The following is a 22,576-nucleotide window of genomic DNA, read 5'->3' as shown; positions in this document are numbered from 1 at the left end:
CACTCACTTGCTATTTTCTCGATTCCTTTATTCTAATGCTAACCGTGTCGAGTCACACTCGACATCTGAGTGCAAAAGGTTAATCAACCATATTTATCATGAAAAGAAAAGCCTTTATATGAACTTTATATCTATTGATATTCTTGGATATATTGTGAATAATGCTGCTATGAACAAGGTGTGCAACCTCTCTTTTAAATACCATTCAATATTTACCTCAGTGTAACAGTTGTATCTTTGCCAAAACCCTTCTACAGGATGGCCATTCTCTTTAATTAAAAAAAAAGACATTTAAAATATTTAATAGATTAATTGTATAATTCTCAATTAATCTATTTAGGGTAGTTCTTTCTTAGGATATTTAGAATCATGAGAGGAAGTTTTTGTTTTCATAATGATTAGAAAATACTGCAAGCATTTATTGGGCAGGGCCAGGATTACTAAGCATCCTGCAATGCAGATTGTCCTGCTCAATGAGGTGTAAATAGACCCACCTAAAACTCTAATAGTGCTTCCCTTGAGATATACTAGACATTAACCATGTAGATTTATGCTCACTCCACTAAATGATAAACTTTTTGCTATGTCTAATTGTTTGTTGGTAATTTTCCCAAACATTTTTTAAAAATAATTATTTCGTTTACTGGGACACAGGCTGGTAGCTGCACAGAAGATATTTTCTAATAACAGAACCATTTCTCTGGAACTCTGTCCAATGAAAATCACACTTGGCTTATAGAAAGAAAAAAAGTATGGGCCCTCTCACTAGTTGCATATTTTTATATAGGACTGGGGGGAGGGAGGTCTCTCAGCCCAGCCTGCCCCCTCTCACATACTGGGAGCCCTCAGGGGATGTCGTACTGATGGCTTAGGCCTGCTCCCTAAGCCGCAGTCTGGCCTCCCTCTGTGGGAGGCAACCGGGCTGATCAGGGGAAGGCGCCAACCCCATCACCCTGCTGCTGCAGCCATTGCCAGTCACTGCAGCCACCCAGGTGTTTTCATCAACACGGACTCCAATCCCTTCACCATGAAAAAATGAAAACTTTCTTTAGGCATTTTCAAGATGTGTCTTTCATAGGATATGACATTTCTTTCTTTCTTTCTTTCTTTCTTTCTTTCTTTCTTTCTTTCTTTCTTTCTTTCTTTCTTTCTTTTTTTTAATCCTCACCTGAGGATATGTTTCCATTGATTTTTAGAGAGTGTGGAAAAGAGAGGGAGAGACAGAGAGAAACATCAATGTGAGAGGGACACTTTGATTGGTTGCCTCCTGCATGAGCCCTGACCTGGGCCCCAGCCAGGGAGGATCCTGTAACCTAGGTACATGCCCTTGATCAGAATCGAACCCTGACCCTGTGGTCAGCAGGCCAAGGCTCTATCCACTGAGCCAAACCGGTTAGGGCAGGATATGACATTTCTTAGCCCCTCCAGCAGCGGACCTTCATTTTTTTTCTCCAGAAGTGTGGTGGAAAAACCCTAGATTACCTTCTTGGATTCTTATTACCCAAGTTACCAAGAACACTGCAAGTGGTGGCATACAGGGAGCTTAGCCAATGAGTGGTCAGAAAAGGTGTTTACGTTCAAGCTGGTTTGGCTCAGTGGATAGAGAGTTGGCCTGCAGACTGAAGGGTCCCAGGTTTGATTCCTGTTAAGGGCATGTACCTTGGTTGGGGGCACATCCCAGTAGGGAGTGTGCAGGAGGCAGCTGATCGATGTTTCTCTCTCATTGATGTTTCCAACTATCTATCCCTCTCCCCTCTTCTCTGTAAAAAATCAATAAAATATATTTTTTTTAAAAGAAAAGACATGGTGTTTCCTCTGCAGCTCATGCACAGAGGACCCCCTATGTTGTGTCCACTGGGCTAGGGGCATGTCTCCGCGGCTGGGGGCAGGGGGCATGCCCCCAAGGCCAGCAGTCCCGTGCTGTGTCTGCCGGGCTGGGGGGTGAGACCCGGGCCACGTGGCAGCCGCCAGGGGCATGCCCCCAAGCTCTATAGCCCCACGTGTGTGTGCCGGGCTGGGGGCGTGGACCCGGGCCGCCACCTGGCGCCGGCACACACACAAGCAGCCGCCCCGCCCCCATCCGCTCGGCGCCTGTACCTGTAGGCCCAGAGTGGCTGGGGGCATTCTGGGACCCTGGCTGCTCAGGGCCTACACGCAGGCCTACAGGCTAGGAGCAGCCTGGGTCCCGAGGATGTTCCTGGGACCCAGGCCACTCAGCGCCTGTGTATGCAAATTAGCCCACCATCTTTGCTGGGTTAATTTGCATACTCACTCCTGATTGGCTGGTGGGTGTCACAGAGGTACAGTCAATTTGCATCTTTCTCTTTTATTAGTGTAGATAGTTCTGGTTTGATAACTAAAGCTGGGGGATAAATTGAATTGGATAGTAATCACTGTCTCCTTAAGGAAGAAGGCCATGTCAGTTTGGATCATCAGTGTATACCTGGAGCCTAGCAGATACAAGATGCTCAAAAAATAGTAAATTTTTAAAAATATATATTTTATTGATATCAGAAAGGAAAGGAGAGGGAGAGAGAGCTAGGAATATCAATGATGAGAGAGAATCATTGATTGGCTGCCTATTGCAGCCCCACACGAGGGATCAAGCCCACAACCCAGGCATGTTGCCCTGACCTGGAATCGAACCATGACCTCCTGGTTCATAAGTCGACGCTCAACCACTGAGCAACACCAGCTGGGCAAAAAATAGTAAATGTTGAATGACTAAGAACTAAGAAGAAAGGACAGGTTAAGTAGCAGACGGGAAGGATTACAAGTAAAGATGTTCTAATTCATAGTTGATGCTTTCTGGAGTAGGTCCCAGGTCCTTTGGAAACAATCATGGAAGAAGGAGGAAGTGAGACTTACCGGCCTCCAATGTGGGTGTTTAAGAGCCTGGGAAGGAGTTTCAACCAGGCAAGAATTGAGGCTTGATCCTGTGATGGAGCCTGGCGCTGGGCCTCCAGGGACTACAGGTGGTGAAGCTTGAGAGGCCCAATGGGACCTCCTGAGAGATTCTGCCTTAGTCCTCAGAAATAAAGATATATTTGTGAAGAATTTAAATTATATAAATGTCTAACCACTCTGCTGAACATCAGAAACTAGGATTGCATATCAACTATAACCGAAAGATAAAACAATAATAAAAATTAAATAGATAAAAATACAGTGCTAATCCTTTGAAGCTGGTTCAGGTTTCCAAACAGTAAAAGCACTGTGAGTACAACAGTGCTGAGGGACTTGGGGGTTTGTGGATGAGGGAAATAAGAAGAGCACCGCTTGGCTTCTGGATGGTGGGGCATTGATATCTCTACCTGTGTATTCTGAAACCGTGGTTGTCACACTTACTTTGTTATCAGAACTGCCAGGGAGCTCTTCAAAAACCGCACAGCCCCAGAGATTCTGACTGAAATGAGGCAGGACTCAGGCATCTGTGTATGTTTTTTAAGCTACCCAGATTATTCTAGTGTGCAGCCAAGGATTAAAACTGGTCTAAATCAAAGACTAATGTGTTCTTAGATTAGCTGCCCTAGTGACTCCTTAGAAATAGTGGATTGCAGGTCTGTGGCTAGACCGAAGGGCATTAGAGAATGTATCTAGAGTTTTGGAGTAAGAATATTTGGAAAGTGGAACCTAAATAAAGGAGATATGTTATTTTCCATACTTATATATGAATTATATTTCTATACTGATATTAGAGGCTAGTAGATTTATCGGGGGCGGGGGAGGGACACAGAATGCACAGTCAGATACTATGGATTTAAGTTCAGTCTTGATTGATTACAAACTGAGTGACTTTTAATTAGTTACTCCACCTCTCTTAACCTAATTTTTAATTATCTGTAAAGTGGAAACAATAAATTTAAAAAACAAAGAATCACTGAGAAAGAAGGAATCACTGTAATGTCCTTGCTAATGCTATCTATTTTTAAATTCTGAAAAGCCTACCCATGCTGAAGTAATTTTTAATATAGGGACTTTGTCCACAAATTAAGTTCCAAAAAGATGCACAGAGATGAGAGATGAGAGACAAAGACATATGGCAATCAGAATCTTAAGTAGAGTCTCCATAATTCCAGGTTGAGGAGCCAGATAGGAGAGGAAAGTAGAATTTAGATACAAAGAGAGTTTGAGGCTGAAAGGGTAACATAATTCCTTTGAAGTCGTTCAAAAATGAGATCAATAGAAGCTACAGAGACTAGAAGAGCTGAGTCACTCCACAGCTGGGCTTTTCCTGTCCATGAAGTACCTTGTAGGACCACCCATCCCACTTACCTCCCACTGCACACAGAGCTCTATATTCATCATCGAAGGCCTATGTCAGCTGTTCTAAAGAGACAAAGAAAACATCCTTTTCATTATAGCGTCACATGAAGAAAATATTCTTTTTAAAAGAGAATGGCTAAAAATTTAAATTGAAACAAAAGACTCCAGAAAATAAACAAAGAAGATGTAACCTTGCTATAATTCATAAAGTATCCCAGCAAAGGAATAAAGCAACTTATGTTTTCCAAAAGCTCGCAAGCATGGCCAGCTTAGCTACGGTAAAAACAGGACACTGTGTCTCAGAAATTGAAAATAAAAATATGTATTCTCTAAAAACATATTATGGGTAATTTATTTCAGAATTCTACTTTGCACTAAAGCATTTGGCTGAAATTAATTTGACCTTCCATCTGTGAAATTATTGTTTTCCATGGACTTGGTCATATGACTATTAAATGGTGGATTTAGTTTTAGCGTATTCTTTATTATGGTTTAATATCAGAGTTTTATCTATCTACCTAGAAAATAGGACTGATCACTCCCATTTCAACTACGATAAAGCATTTCATGAGCTTCACATGAAATGCTGCCTTGAGAAAATGTCATAATTAAAACCAGACAGCTGCTTTGAATATGGAAAATTTCCCTCCAAGAACAAAACCAGGTACACTTTGAGTATTGTCACTGAGGCTGGCATTTTTATGACTGCTGTTTAGTAACCCCACTCTCCCACCTCTCTTTAGGTCTGTTCATTGCTTACTGCCAGCCCTGAATGATCACACACCTCAAGCTATATTCTCAGTAGACTGTGTGACCTTGGAAACTCATGCTGCGACAACACTTGCAGCCGGGAAGGCCTGCTTATTTATTATCTGCCTCCACTTCCTTACACTTACAGCCCTAGAGCTAAAAATGTTACTAAATAGAGGTGTGTCTGTCCCCACCTTCAAGACTTTTTGTGAGAGGTGAGGAATCTTAAGAACATTATATGATACACAATGTCTTTCTCTTCACTTGGCTGGAGGAAAACAAAAGATATGATATAGGGAAGGGAAATAAGAGAAATAACACCACTTAAGCAGGTTTCAGGTGTAATGTCAATTTCGTCTCCTGAAACAGACACCATCCCAGCCACTCACTGTGGGGGGTGTGCAAAGCCTGGGAGCTGGCTGAAATGGAGGTGCCCTGGTACCGCTTCCTCAGACTGTGTTGTCAATCTGCATAATAGGTCAGACTCTGAGGCACACCCGTAGCATGCATATACTTATTATGGGAGATTTATAAGTTATTTACTCAGCAAGCTTGAAAATATCAAAGGATGAATTTGGCTCCTATTAGCATGAAGCCTTTTAAAAATGACACTCAGGAAATTCTTTTCTGCTCTTTTATTTGCAATTCATCTTCTGAGCAACTTTGTACCACATCTTGAACTTACAGAACCACCCACAAATTTCATCCTCTTCTTTTAGACAAATATTGATTTTACCTGTCCTCCTAAGCCCAAGAATGTTGGATGGAATGGAAATGAATGTCACATTCCTCTCTCTGACAGTATTTGATTATGGGATGCCCTTGGGTGTGGTGGCACTAGCCATGGAGCCAGTCACGAATTTTGGAAGGCGGGGTCCAGATACAGGGAGTAGCTTCATTGTTTTTAAGCTTTTGCTTGAAAACTAAGGCTAAAACAAGGGTGTGATGTGGCTTAGGGCTGGGAATATTGTCTCATTGAAGAAGAGCCATCCCTTCCCAAGTGCTTTATCAGAGAGTGGACTGCATCAAAGGGACCGAGGCTCCTGCAGAGTTTCTGTGTGAATTCTCCTTTGAGCAAAGTCCCCAAGCCCTACTGGCTATCTCTGAGTTGGAAGAGCTTCCAAGCTTCCATGGAGGCTCCTCACAGAAGATCCAGCTCCTATGGGGAATCCCGCTGTACCATTTCTGCTCTCAGCTGTGTGAAATCCACAGAAGCTATGGGAAGGGTGAATACACATTCCTTGGGATTCAGCTTGGAGTTATCATAACTAAGCCTTTCTGTTGGGAACAAAAATTGGCACAGAAAGGAGAAAATATAAAAATCAGCTAAATAAAAATATTCCAATGCTACGTAGAGGGAAAAGACTCAAATCTTGCTGATAAAACAACCAGGTTGCTGATGGATTTGTTATACTGTGGAGGGGTGAAGAGTGTAGGAGAAAAGTCTGGAGTTCTCATGTGACCCTGAGACAAGTCTGATCTTGAACAAATCAGTTAGCCTCTCTGGGTTTTATAATGTGTTCCTTAATAACATGTATGAAGTGTTTTAGAGTTAACAGAGAATGTTTCATACACACTTTATATTGTAATCATCACTCTAATGCCATGGAGTGAGGATAAGAAGGAACAGAAAGAGAAGGAAGAACATCCTTCAGCTGTTACTAAAGGTCAAGCTTATTTTAGCCAAAAAGGAGCATCAGTGAGAGCATAAATGAGAGGAGCATTACTGAGAAGTTTCAAGAGCCAATGTGTAATTTGTTATGCTATCTTTTTTCTCTATGTTCTGGAGACCAGCAATACTTTGTAGTTGGGTGTTGTATCAGGACCCAAGTCAGGAGACAAGGAACGATATGCCCCACTGACCTGCTTTAGATGTTTACTATGAATTGACTTTACTGTGTTAAGTCAATGAGATCTGGGAACTCTTGCTATCCTGTGCAATCTAACCTTCCTGATTGACATGAAGCCCTATAACTGTTTTTATTAATGTTCAATGAAAAACAAACTATAAAACACTTTACATATTATTTTAGCAGAAACATGATTAACAAAGCAAATTAAGTGTTATAAAATCATTGGAAAGCTTGAAGGAAAAGAGGTGGAGCCAAAGAGTTGGGAAACTATGGCCAGCAGACCAAATTTATCTCTGCCACATGTTTTTGTAAATAAAGTTGTTGTTTTTTAACACAGCCATACCAATTCATTTATCTACAGTCTATGACATTTTCATGCTATAGCAGAACTGAATAATTGCAAGGAGATCGCATGGTCCACAAAGCCTATAATATTTACTCTCTGTCCTTTACAAAAGAACTTTTCCTATCCCTGGGCTAGGCTAAGCTTCCAACAAGATTCAGAACCAACCAACTTAAGAAGTTACTACTGGTCTGGCTGCTTATTATCCATAAGCACACTACATTAACACCTTCTTCTGTGTCTCCTCCAATGCTATCCGTCCTTCCCCCTGTCCTTTCCCTCCAGCCTAAGTTCTTCAGACCTAACTTCTTGAAGCAGCTTTCTATGTCTGTTATCTCCTTTCTACTCTGACATCTATTTCCATCAGCTCATTGAACAGCAAAATCATTCAGTCATTCTATCACTGGACATGTTATTCCTCATGTTACTTGATCTTTCAGCCATATTTAAAGCCCCTTCCTTATGGAAACATTCACTGCCCTACATTTCTGTGACAACATCCTTGCTTGGTCTGATCCTCTCACTTCTGCTGGCAAAGCTGTTATCTTCCTGGCTTAGTCAGACTGGGCTATTACAACACAATATCACAGTTTGCAGGGCTTAGACAACAGAAAACAGAAATTTATTTTCTCATAGGTCTAGAGGCTAGATGTCCAAGATCAAGGCACCAGAAAATTTGTTTCTGATGAGAGCTCTTTTCTTCGTTGCAGACGATTGTCTATTTGCGGTGACTTCACATGCCTTTCCTCTGTGCTCTTGCTCTTCCTCCTCTTAGAAGGACACCAGCCCTGTCACCTTAGGATCCCAGCATTATGCTTCTTTTAATCTTAATTATCTCCCTTAAGGTTCTCTTTCCATATTAGGGGCTAAGGCTTCAACATATGAGGGGAAACAGGAATAATTCAGTCCATAACACTTCCATTCACATACTGATGTTTTCTCAAGCCTCTGGGCTAGGCTCTACCCCCTTGACATTCTCTTTCTAGGTGCATTTATCCAACACTATAGAATCAAATACAATCCTCACACTGACGATTTGTTGTAGTGTATGTTCTAGATATGAGGAAAGCAATTCTCCCTCACCCCTTTCTTTTGATTTCAGAGAGTAAGGGAGAAGGAGAGAGAGATAGAAACATTAATGATGACAGAGAATCATTGATCAACTACCTCCCACATGCCCCCCCCCCCTCCGCAAAGATGGAGGCTGAAACCCAGGCATGTTCCCAGACCAGGAATTGAACCATGATCTACTGGTTCATAGGTCAACGCTCAACCACAGAGCCACACTAGCCAGGAGAAATTATTTTTCAAATGCTAATTTTGAGAAGAATAAACCAGGAATGCTTAGGTCAGCATCATTTTCTTTCTCTTTAGAAACCAGACAAAAAGAGCACATATTCTTTTCTCTTCTTCTGTTCTGTGAGTTTCCAGGCATGGGGTCCATCCATGTATGGTAAAGCACTGCCTCTGATAGGGTGAGTCTGTTTGCGGGGTTCACAATAAGGAAACAGTGCCCACAGTCCAAAGCCATGTTCAATAATATTAGTCTTGTTAGTAAAAAAAAATCAGTTTAATTCTTCATCTTACCTTTATATTTCTCTCTCACTAAAATTGGAAATGGAATAGGAAAAGCAACACTCTGTATAGGGCTTACACAAAACAACTCATCGAATTGAGCCCTGTTTTTTTAGACATTTTTATTGGACTATGTCCAAATACTATACTATGTACTAAAAATACTACATGTGTTCTTAATGAACAAGAAAGATAGCTCCATTTCCTTATTTATTTCTTTACTTGATCAACAATTAAATGTTGAACATCTGTTGTATGTGCTTAATATACATCAAATAAAATTAACAAATAGGAGGGGAGCGTGTCTTTATGGTACTTTATCTTAGTAAGAGAAGATAAATAGTAAACATAATAAATAAACAGATTACATGGTGCTGTAGGAGGTGTTAGGTGCCACAAAACAACAACAACAACAACAGTAGAGAGGAGTATGGGATCAGGATAGTTTGAGGCCATGTTGTGATTTTTAAATAGGTTGGTCAAGCTCTAGCTGGTTTGCCCAATGGATAGAGCATCGGCCTGAGGACTGAAGGGTCCCGGGTTCAATTCCGCTCAAGGGCACATGACCGGGTTGCAGGCTCAATTCCCAGTAGGGGGCATGCAGGAGGCAATTGATCATTGATTCTTTCTCATCATTGATGTTTCTATCTCTCTCCTTCCCTCTCTGAAATCAATAAAAAATATATTATAAATAAATAAATAAATAAATAAATAAATAAATAAATAGGTTGGTCAAGGTTAAGTGTCATTGAGTGGTTGACATTTGAGCAAAAAGTGAAAGGAGGTAACCTGTAAATATCCAGGGAAACTGTTTAGACAGAACAGCCAGCACAAAGGCCCTTAGATAACAGCATGTCTAGTGTTCTGTGGCACATGTAATGGAGCTGTGTGGCTGGAGTGGAGGGAACAAAGGGGAGAAATATAACTTATGGGGGTACACACAGACCTTGGGGCCACAGCATGTCATGCCTCTTAGACCATTATGAGGACTTTGGGATTTAATAGAATCAGTCTGGCTACTATGTTAGGAATGACTCATTAGAAGCCAGGATAGAATTCAGACTCAAGTTATGTGGCTTTTGACTAGAGAGGATAGTGGTTAGATAAGTGGAGATGGCAATAATAGTCAGATTCTGAATGTAGTTGAATGTAAATCAGCTGAATTCCCTAAATAATTGGATATGAGTTGTTCCATAGGTGACTTCAAAGCTGCTTTCATTTTGGTTTTATAATTTTACTATTTCTATTTTATTCTCTCTTTTGCCTTCTTCACTATACTTCTTTGTACTAATTATTGTTTTACTTGTTTCTTTAGGGATTATAATATGCATTATTTACTTGTCATAGTATATTTAGAATCAATGTTGTACCACTTTCCATGAAATGTAAAAACCTTTCAAGAGCATAATTCCATTTTTCCCATCCTTTGTGCAACTGATGTCACATATTTTATTTAAATCTACATAATAAATACCACAAGAAAATAGTTTTATATTTGCTGTAAGCCATCAATTGTCTATTAAAGACATTACAAGAAGAAAACAAGATCATCATTTATACTTACCCATCTATTTACTATTTCCCAAACTCTTTCTTCATTCCTGTAGATCTGAATTTCCATCTGATATTATTTCCCTTCTGCCTGAAGAACTTCCTTGAGCATTTCTTGTAGTGAAGGCATGCTGGCAACAAATTCTGCCAGCTTTTCTTTATCTAAAATGTCTTTATTTTACCCTCATTTGTGGAAGGATGTTTCCAGTGAATATAGAATCTGAGTTGAAAATAATTTTTTTCTTTCAGCACTTTAAAAGTGTGGTTTTATCATTGTTCCTTTGTATGTAAAATATTTTCCTCTGCCTGTTTTATGCTATCAAAGGTTTTTGAAAACCTTTGGGTTTTAGTAGTTTGACTGTGATGTGCATTGGTGTGCCTTTCTTTATATGTGTCTTGATTAGAGTTTGCTGAGTATCTGTAGGTGACTCTGTTTTTTTTACAAAATTTGGGGAGAGTTTGGCCATTATTTCTTTAAACATTTTTCTGTGCCTTTTTTTCTCTCCTTCTGGAACTCTCTCTACATGTAAATGATAGTCAGTAGGAATAGCATTCAAAGATCACTGAGGCTTTATTCCTTTTAGTAGTTGATGATCTTTTTTCTCCCTTTTACTGAAATACTTTATATTATGATCTCCTATGAGTTTTGATTTAAAATGTTTCCATGTAGACAACACTTTTAACAATCTTAATAGTCAAATATTCCCTAGTTTTAATGGTGGTATTGAAAAAAGATTTCTAAGAAAATCACCTAGAAACTCTTATACCTGCTTTTGGAAGATAACTCACTCTCTCTCTTTCTCTCTCTCTCACTAAATTAAAGTCTTGCATAAGAATTTGGACAGATATGTGAAACCTTGTTGCTATGGATTTGGAAGATGTTTTGTATAGCTAAATGAAAGATATTCTTGTATTGGGGATTCTGTTCAAATGTGGCTCAATTACTTATACAACTGTATTCAATAATATTTGACTTATTTTTCCAGGATTTAAAATACATAATTATTAATTTGTAGCTTATTATTATAGTTACAAAGACCTCAAAATATTTTCAGTGGGCATATCCTGATAAATAAAATAACTAACATAATTAAAAAGAAGACTATTTGCTCCCAACTCTCAACAACCTCCTTTCATTCTCCAAAATGTTTCTTTTGAAAAGAGTTTTTGTTGCTAGCTGTTGAAGTGATTCAACCTTGCTGCCTAATTCTCTCTTCCATTTCTCACTTCACTCTCAATCACAGTGCCTGAGTAAGGTGCTTAAAAACAAGACCAAAGCCCCAGTGTTTCTGATGTATTACAGAGTCAATACATGATATAAATCGGGCAACTGCTTCTCTGATTATTTATCAACAAGGTCCTGAAGATGTCATCTTGGATTTCTCCTGATTTGAGCAAAGTGTTGATATGTTACTAAAATCATAAAAGAGGATTGTAGAGATGGGGAAATTGAGGAGAATAGAAATGAGAGAAGAAATCTTCTCTAAAGTGAGTATGGGAATCAGGCTGTTAATTCATGTAGATTGATTATTGCAAATCCAAAGTATGCGAGTTGGGAGTGAGAGGAGGAGGATGCACAGAGCTGTTGAACTATATGCCACTAAGAATATAAAAAGGCATCAAAGACATAGTTCTTGGTCTTAATATTCTCAAAATCTATTAAAGGTAACAAGACGCATGCAAATATACAGAAGGAGAAAAGGCAAAGAAAGTTATGTTCAAAACAAGAATAATAAAATTAATTGGAAATATAAATCAAAATTCTATAAGGATTTGTTTTATAGTATTAGAATTATAATTGATGTTTTAGCCCCTCTTCTAAATTATGAATAATGCTTTTATGACAAAAATAATACATTTATCAATGAGATTAAAATAAATTGTGAACTAATGTACTAACAATTAAGAACTTGGATAATAGAACTCAGTTAACAAGTACCTATTGCTTATCTACTATGTGCCTAGTATGTGCTAGATACAACAAGGGATACAGAGGAGCAGAAGGCAAAATCTCTGTACTCCATGATTTTGCACTCTCATGGAAAAAATAAAGCTAGAAACACCAGAGTAATAAAGCATAATATACGGCAAATTATAAGTCACAGGGATAGATTTATTCATTGATTAATTTCCGCAATAAATTTTACATCAATATTTGTTAGACAGTCACTATGGTTATACAACAGCTGTAAAAATTGATCCTGGTACTCATGGAGCTTACAGTCTGGCAGGTATAACCGTATGTTGACAAATTAACCATAATAGGTAAATGTAAACTCCATATCTTCCCTTGGTTCCAGTATAAAATCTTTGATTTTTTTTAAGCCTACCCCCCTGATCACTCATTTTCAATCTCCTTTCCTAGTCCTTGAGCTTCTTTAAAAATTTGTTATGCTGCCGAAACCGGTTTGGCTCAGTGGATAGAGCATCGGCCTGCGGACTGTCCGGTCCCAGGTTTGATTCCGGTCGGGGGCATGTGCCTTGGTTGTGGGCACATCTCCAGTGGGAGGTGTGCAGGAGGCAGCTGGTCGATGTTTCTCTCTCATCGATGTTTCTAGCTCTCTATCCCTCTCCCTTCCTCTCTGTAAAAAATCAATAAAATATATTTTAAAAAAATTTGTTATGCTTGTCTGGTTGGCATGGCTCAATGGTTGAACGTCGCCTTATGAACCAGGAGGTCATGGTTTGATTCCTGGTCAGAGCACATGGCAGGACTGTGGGCTAGAATCCCAATGTGGGGCATGCAGGAGGCAGCCAATCAATGATTCTCTCTCATCATTGATGTTTCTATCTCTCTCTCCCTCTCCCTTTCTCTCTGAAATCTATATAAAAAATTAAGCTTGATCTCTATTACTGGTTGAATTATGTCCCCCCAAAATTCATGTTGAAGATTTAATCCCCAGTACTTCAGAATATGACTTTATTTGAAAATGGGGCTGTTGTATAAGTAATTAGTTAAGATGAGGTTATACTAGAATAGGGTAGGCCTCTAATCCAATGTGACTGGTGCCCTTATATAAAGAAGAAATATGGGCACAGTTCACCATGTAGACATGAGAAGAGATCAGAGTGACATATTTATAAACCAAGGAACACTAGTAATTGTCAGTAAATACCATAATCTAGAATAGAGGCATTGAACAGATTCTCACCAACAGACTTCAAAGGAACCAGCCTGCAGATAACTTAATCTTGGACTTCCAGCCTCAGGTACTATGAGACAATAAATTCCTGTTGTTTAAACCACCCAATTTGTGGCTTAAACAACAGAAGCCATCGCAAACTACTACAGTCTCTAAGTAATTCCATTTGTATTACAATTTTAAATACCATCTCTAAATGCTAACGCCTCCGAATGTTTACATCTTTAACCTAGAACTTTCTTCCATCCTCCAGATTCATATGTATAATTGCATATTGAAATGTCCACTTGCATGTCTTAAAAAGATCTCAAGTTCAATATGTCCAAATCAGCACTGTTAATCTCTTCCCACAAAACGTGTTCATTCACAGCCTTCCTGGTCTTATTAAATGTCAGTTCCATCCACTTGGTTTTTGTGACAAAAATCTTGGTGTCACCTGCTATGGACTGAATTGTTTCTCCCAATTGATGTGCTGAAGCCCTAATTCCTAGTGTGATGGTGTGAAGGGGCCTTTGGGAGGTGATTATGGTTAGTTGAGGGTGAGGCTTTTATGGTGGAATTAGTGACTTTTTAAGATGAAACATCAAACACTGGATCTTTCCATGCTCTTTCTCGCCATTACATGAGGACACACCAAGAAAACTAGCTGTCTGAAAGCCAGAAAGAGAGCTCTTAGCAGAACCCAACCATCCTGGCTCCCGGATCTCAATTTTTCAGCCCCCAGAATCATGAGAATATGAATTTCTGATGTTTAAACCACCCAGTCTGTGTTTTTTTGTTATGGCACTCTGAACTAATATATTACCCTTGACCCTTCTCTCTCTCTTACTCCACACTCAATCTTCCAAAACATCCTGTTGGCTCTACCTTCAAAATATATCCAACATATATTCTTCTTTTCACAAACTGCACTGCTATCACCCAGATCTGAGCTCTCATCTCTCTCTTCTGGACGCTTGCAACAGTTCTCTAACCGATCTCCCTGCTTTTAACCTTAAGCCCTTCAGTTTATTCAACACAGCAGTGAGAATAAGCCTTTAAAATATAAGCTGCATAGTATCCATCCTGCTCAAGGCCTGCAATGGCTCTCACTTTCTTCATGGCCTACACCCGGTGTTCTGACACCTAGACTTTTCATCTTTGGCATATTCTTCTCTACCACACTGATGGGACAAATAATTAAAATATTTCAGATTCTGGATATTGTTTTGAGTTACAATTAATTACACTCATTGAATTGTCATTTCTCTGAGCCTCAGTTTCTTTACCTATAAAGTTAGAAGATTTAAAAAATCTTTAAGAATCCTTCCAGCCCCCACAGTTATAATTCTTCTATTAACAAAAGAGTTCACTCTGCTATGTGTGGTGCTGACACTGGTAAAGGAGCGCACCATGAAGTGACTGTTTTGTAATTATAGAGTTTATCTAATCATTGCAGACAGCACACTAGGTAATTTAATATCAGAAGTGAATTAATTCAGTTTAGTTGTCTACATTTAAACAAATGAGATAATTAGATAACTTTAGCCACTATGTAAGAAGCCAGTACCTTCAGACAACTGCATGTTCTTAATAGGCCTGACCCACAACTCACATGGATCCAGGGGGGGTTGGTTCCAGGATCCTCAAGGATACCAAAATCTCATCTATCCAAGGGATACAGGGGAAGGAACTGAATTGTCTGACTTCAAGACCAGGGCTGAAGGGGCACTTTCTCCCAAATAAAAATGCTGGAAGAAGCCATTGTTTCTTTGCTGAGTCTTCATCCCACAGGCTCAGGCAGGCTCTGTATTTAGTCTCCATCAACCCAGCTATCACTGTTCATCACACCCTTGTAATTCCCTTATTCCCCACCCCACCTCACCCAACTTGCAGCCCATCCAAGCTGCTTCCAGGACCTTTTTCATAAGAACAAACAGCCTTCAATGTAGCTTCCATAAGACTATCATCTGGTTTTTCAACAGAAATTTTGCAGGCCAGAATGGAGTGGCAAGAAATATTCAAAGTGATGAAAAGTGAGGACCTACAATCAAGATTACTCTAATGAGCAAACTATTATTTAGAATTGAAGGACAGATAAAGAGCTTCTCAGGCAAGAGAAAGCTCAAGTCCCTTATTCAACATGGCATAATATTTGCATATAACTTATACACATCCTCCTGTATACTTTAAGTCATATCTAGATTGCTTATAATACCCAATACAATGCAAATGCTATATAGTTTCTTATACTGTATTAAATAGGAAATAATGAATAAAAAAACCTCTACATGTTCAGTACAGATGCAATCATTGCAGGCCTAACTACATAGTACATATAAGCAAAAAATAATTTAAAAAGTATTTTTGATCCATGGTTAGTTGAATCCACGGATGCCAAACCTGCAGATATGAATGGTCGACTGTATATGTTAGGGATTACATAGAGAAAAAATGGCTACTAAAACTTGATTTAGGCTTTTAAGCTGATAAATATTTTTTAAAACACATTTAGATAGAATTAAAAATGTTAAAAGCTGATAAAACCTTTTAAATTTGCTAAAATATTTTCATTAATGTACTTGTTTTATATTTATTTTATCAACTTAAATATTGTTTTCAATATTTAAGCATTTCTTCATTTCTGAACTTGAAAATTGCTTTAAAGGATTTGTATTATGTTCCTTGCTCTGTTCCCTGCAAGTACACTACCCACTTCTGCTGCTTATCTCTGGAGTGCATCAGGAACATTCCTACAACAGGGCCTTTGCATGAGCTGTCTGCTTAGCCTATAACATGCTTCATTCAGATATACACATGGCTATCTTCCTCACTGCCTTGAAGTCTTGCATCAAATGTCACATTCTCAATTATATCTTCCTTTTACTCATGTTCATCATCCCACTGATTCTCTTCTATTTTTTTAGCTATAGCACAAAGCATAGCATACAATATAATTTTTATATTTTTAATGTATTTGTTTATTTTTGGTCCAGATTACTAGTTTCTGCACTAGATTATTAATTTCACAGATCTTTTTTATTTATTTATTGATGTATCCCAAATTTCAAGAATAGTGCCTTAAATTTCATTGGTGCTCAAAAAATAGTTGTTGAATTGAGTGAGTCTTACAATGTTCTTGTGTATATAAATTCAGATTGTAACAAATAAACTCTGTGACATAGTAAAGTATTAGAAACAAATAAATCAGTTTGTGATAATAAGATTCAGGTAATATATACAAATATTATACTAACATTTAAAAATTTTAGTTGATTTATAATATATTATTTTCAAGTGCACAACCCTGTGGTTACACATTTCTATAATTTAGAGTGATTGTCCCAATAAATCTAGTACCCCTCTAACACTATACATAGTTATTACAATATCATTGTCTATTTTCTTTATGCTATACTTTACAACCCCAGGACTATTCTGCAACTACCAATTTGTATTTCTTAATTCCTTCACTTTTTTACTCACTCCCCAAACCTCCTCCCACCTGGCAACCTTCAAAATATTCTTTGCATCTATAAGTCTGTTTCTGTTTTACTTGTTTATTTTATTTTTTAGAATCCACATGTAAGTGAAATCATATGGCATTTGTCTTTCTCTGTCTGACTTATTTTACTCAGCAGAATACTCTCTAAGTTCATTCATGTTGCTACAGATGGCAAGATTTCCTTTTTTATTTATGGCTGAGTCGTATTTCATTGTATATATGTACCACTTATTTATCTATTCATCTATTGATGGACCCTTAAGTTGCTCCTGTATCTTGGCAATTGTAAATAATGCTACAATGAACATACAAATGCATATGTCATTTTTTATTTAGTTTTGGGTTTCTTTGGATAAATACTCAGAAATGAAATTGTTGGGGCCTTGTCTCTTGTTATAGTCTTTTTTTTTAAGTCTATTTTGTCTAGAATAATTACTGCTACTCCAGCATTTTTTTTAAATTTTATTTTCATTAAGTATTTTTTCCCTTTACTTTCAGTCTGTGTGTGTCTTTTTATCTGAAATGAGTTTCTTGTAGACATCATATGTAAGCATCTTGTTTTCTTATCTATTCAACCACCCTGTGTTTTTGAATTGGAGTATTTAACCCATTTGTATGTAAAGTAATTGCTGATAGATGTATTTATTGCCATTTTATAATCTATATGTTTTATCTTCTCATTCTTCTTTTCTTCTTTGTTGCTGTGGTTAGTCATAAACTAGACCTTTTAACATTTCTTGTAATACTGCTCTGGTGCTGATGAACTTGAGCTTTCTCTTGTCTGAGAAGCTCTTTATCTGTCCTTCAATTCTAAATAATAGCTTGCTCATTAGAGTAATCTTGATTGTAGGTCCTCACTTTTCATCACTTTGAATATTTCTTGCCACTCCATTCTGGCCTGCAAAATTTCTGTTGAAAAACCAGATGATAGTCTTATGGAAGCTACATTGAAGGCTGTTTGTTCTTATGAAAAAGGTCCTGGAAGCAGCTTGGATGGGCTGCAAGTTGGGTGAGGTGGGGTGGGGAATAAGGGAATTACAAGGGTGTGATGAACAGTGATAGCTGGGTTGATGGAGACTAAATACAGAGCCTGCCTGAGCCTGTGGGATGAAGACTCAGCAAAGAAACAATGGCTTCTTCCAGCATTTTTATTTGGGAGAAAGTGCCCCTTCAGCCCTGATCTTGAAGTCAGACAATTCAGTTCCTTCCCCTATATCCCTTGCAAGCTCTTGTCCTAGCATTGGAACCAAGTGAGGGAGTCCCAGTAAATCCATGCACTGATTTTTTAAGGGGAATTTCTGGGATTCCTGCTGTCCTCCGTCTCACTTAGCCACAATCACTGCTGGTTTTCACAGCCAGAAATTATGGAGACTTCTTTTTCTGGCACTGGAACCCTGGGCTGAGGGACCTGGTATGGGACTGGGACCCCTCGCTCCTCAGGAGAGGCTTCTGCAACCAAGATATAGATCCTGATTTTTAACCACTATACATGCAACTAACCAGTCCCCTATTTCTACCTTTCCTACCATTCTTGATGTGCATTTTTCTATATATTCTGAGTTATAGGACTTCTGTTCAGCTAGACTTCAGGTGGTTCTCAATGATGATTGTTCTGTAGTTTAGTTGTAATTCTGAAGTGGTCATGGGATTAGGTGAGTACAGCTTTAACCTACTCTGCCATCTTGAGCAGAAGCCCTTTACTAACATATATCAATTTCCACCTTCACTTGTGATTCCTAATAACTTCCCATTTTCAATGCTGAACCTTGAGTATTATTTCCCCACAAAAAGAGAGGGCAGGTCTTCAACTTATTTGTATGCAAAACAATAAATAAGCTTAAAACTAGCTTGGAAAAGGCATAATTTTTCTAAATTTCACTAGCATAGTCAGACCACAAAGTACTTATTAGGGAGAAGATCAATGTCAACAAAGGAAGGCTATACCAAGAGCTTGTGCCCTAAGGTAGAAGGAAAGAAACTTTTCCATGTTTTGCAATAGGAAATGTTTAAGACAAGGGAAGGGGCACAGTGAGAGCAGATACTCCTGGCTTATGAATCTGGAAAAATAGCATAATAAAGCACAGTTCTACACAAACTTGTCAGGCCAATGCATGGTTAAGAGGGCGGGGCAACGTGAAAGTGAGGCTCCACTTGGTGATCCTGAAGTACCCTCATTTTCTTCATGGCATTTTTTTAAAATATATTTTATTGATTTTTTACAGAGAGGAAGAGAGAAGGATAGAGAGTTAGAAACATCGATGAGAGAGAAACATTGATCAGCTGCCTCTTGCACACCCCCTACTGAGGATGTGCCCACAACCAAGGTACATGCCCTTGACCGGAATCGAACCCGGGACCCTTGAGTCCCCAGGCCGACGCTCTATCCACTGAGCCAAACCGGTTTCGGCTTCATGGCATTTTTGATGAAAAGAGAGGAGATCTGCTGAGAAGACTACTGTTACCCTTACATTCAAGCCATGCATCTATGTTTTGCTGACACTTGCTACTACCTGTATCAGTTCAGAGACAAATTTCTCTGTGAAGCTCTCTTATGTTTGTTCATAAATCACCCACTCTTGGACTTTCTTTCTGGCCCCATATTGAAAATCATGGTTTGCTAAGACCCTGAGGGGATCAACTTACTACTGCCACTTCTGCTGGGAACTAACAAAGGGAATTTCAAGGGTAGTTTTTCCTGATGTTCCCAAAGCAAGTAACCCTCAATATTTCATAGCCTCTCCATTGGTTTAAGCCATTAGCACTACATCGTCCCACCCTACTCATAAATCTCAAATTACTGAGATGCCACTGTGTATGCCTCAAAGTCATGGCCAAAAGGCAGAAACTGAAGTAATAATAAAAGACTTGTAGCTGGTATTTATTCCCACATGTGCTAGGAATGTGCTAGGGTGACCGGAGTAAACATATATGTTGACTTTAATCCAGAAAGATAACAAGGAGGAGTTGAGTTTTAAGCCAAATTCTTAAGAAATATTGAAAGGCAAGAAGGAGTTCAGAGATTTCAGCTAATGGTAATAAAATAGGGCAAGCCAAGGGCCACTTATCTGAGGTGTATAAAAGAAGCACATTTGTTTTGCTGAAATAGAAACTTCATGTCAGAAAATTGAGACAGAATCATTACACAGTAAAAACTGAGGGGAGCTGGGGAGAAATCATTTGCTATAACTTCCTTAAGGTCAAATCTTCCTACCTCAAAAAAAGAGTACCCACACTTCAGAACCAAAACTACATTCAGTATTACATTTCAGCTGAGATTATATATAGAAGTATATATATATGTATTTGTAAATGTTTTCCCCAGAAGAAGTTTTTATCCCTCGGGAGCATTATTAAAACTATTGCCATAATTAAACTACTGGACAACTGTAGCTGCATTTGTAACGCTTGAGTGGAGCTTAGCTGAAGTACCATGACACCAGAAAACACAACAAATCCTTTGGTGGGACAAGGAGTGGCCTCTATACTTAGCAACACTGTGTCTACATATATCATAGGTGGACAAACCTCCTGGGACAAGCTTTGAATAACAAGGAATTTGATTAACCTTTGTAAAAATTCTGACAAGAGGCTGAGTTCAACTTTATAGCTTGGCAGCCAGTATATTAATTAGGACTGACGTATTGGAGATATGTGTATGAATAACATACATACACACACACACACACACACATATTTACATATTTCGGAGAAGGCAAACTCACTTTTGTTTGAGAACTTAACTGAACTTAATGTAGCTAGTAGCCACTTCATCGACTCTGGATTAGTCAACCAATATTCATTGAAAAAAAAAAAAAAAAAATATAATATAAATATACATATATATATGTATATCTGTGTTATGTGAGGTGGAGGCTTGAAACTGTCTCAAACCATCAGAGAACTTTAATTTGTCTTATCTTGAGCAGTAAGGGCAGGAGGACAAAGGATGAAGCTTGGACCTGGCAAGTGTCCAGATCACTGTGTAGACCAGTGTTCACAGGACTCGACAAAATCAAGCATGCTTTTTTCTTTCTAAGAAATCCAATGCATGCCGAAACCGGTTTGGCTCAGTGGATAGAGCGTCGGCCTGCGGACTGAAAGGTCCCAGGTTCGATTCCAGTCAAGGACATGTACCTTGGTTGCGGGCACATCCCCAGTAGGGGGTGTGCAGGAGGCAGCTGATCGATGTTTCTAGCTCTCTATCCCTCTTCCTTCTTCTCTGTAAAAAATCAATAAAATATATTAAAAAAAAAAAGAAAGAAATCCAATGCAGAAACACTCATGGTTTGCCTTCAGTAGTGGAGGTTTAATCCAGGATAAAAGAGCACAAACTCACATGAAAGTTACCCCACTGGCCTAGTAATCATGCTAATATTCAACATGTGTAGGACATTCAGGAAGCCCATAAAAACTCAGAAAATATATTGAGCATCTGCTTTGAAGACATCCTGAATACAGGGACTCTCCAATAAGTTATACATCTCAAAAAATAAAGTTGTAATTAGGATGATTTGTCATCATTATTTAATGCACCCATTGGTTCAAGATGATCCCAAGTCACCTCAGAGGGCCCTGACTCCCTTATATGTACCCTTCACATTTACCTCATGCCTCCATCCCTAACTCAATCATATCTGGCTAGGGCACCATAGCCACTTTCAGGAAAAATCCATACTGTGGGGGCTCTATAATAGCCTCTAGGAAAGAACAGTCCTTTTCAAAGGTAGTTGCATATGAAACAAATCTTTGAGGTTATGTTGTAGGCAGCTGAACCAGCACCAGGTGTTAGACCCTTGGGGTCAGACCTGACCTGAGTTCAGCAACCTCGGTTCTGGCTAGAAAAGAATTCAGAGCCAAGACTCAAACTATAAGAGAACATCTACACTAATAAAAGAGAAACATGCAAATTGACCATCCCTCCGCTATGCCCACCAGCCAATCAGAGCGAGTATGCAAATTAATCCAACAAAGATGGTGGTTAATTTGCATATGCAGGCACAGAGCGAAGACTGAAGACAGCATAGAAGGAAGCCAAGCTCTGCAGAAGGGAGCGAAGCTGTGGAGATGGGAGGGAAGTGAGGCAGCGGAGATGGGAGGGAAGTGAGGCAGCAGGCTTCGCTCCCTTCTCTGCTTTGCTCCCTTCTCTGCTTCGCTCTGGCTGCAGGAAGCCCTATTCTTGCAGGAATCTTCCTGCAACAGGCCTCTAGTTTATTTATAAAATCAGAGTAGAAGAAGTCATTGTAGGATAAATGGGCTTAGGAAACAAATTATAGTGGTAAAAGAAGGGCCCTTGGAGCTTGGGGGTGAGGAAAGTAATGCTAACACACCTGGGAGGATGGGAATGTGGAAGAGAAAGGGAAAGGCATTGGTGTGCTCCCAGGAGGGAGAGTGCTCTGGGTCCTGGTCCTAAGGGTTTTAAGGGTAGAGATTTTAGGGGAGGTCCAGAGGAAGATCTCAATGTAATATTTAGCACTTTTCCAGGTGTGTCCATTTAGGGTTGTAGTATCTGCTTGATTGATTGGTCAGTGCCAGGGCAGGGGGTCATTACTCAATGCAGCTGGTTCTGACGTCAACATTGGTATCACTTGTCTGGTTTTGCTGCTTTTCTAGG

The sequence above is a fragment of the Eptesicus fuscus genome, chromosome 3 (genome assembly GCF_027574615.1).
Source record: "Eptesicus fuscus isolate TK198812 chromosome 3, DD_ASM_mEF_20220401, whole genome shotgun sequence".
Taxonomy (NCBI): domain Eukaryota; kingdom Metazoa; phylum Chordata; class Mammalia; order Chiroptera; family Vespertilionidae; genus Eptesicus; species Eptesicus fuscus.
The sequence above is the reverse complement of the archived record's forward strand: the minus strand, read 5'-3'. Positions refer to the sequence as shown.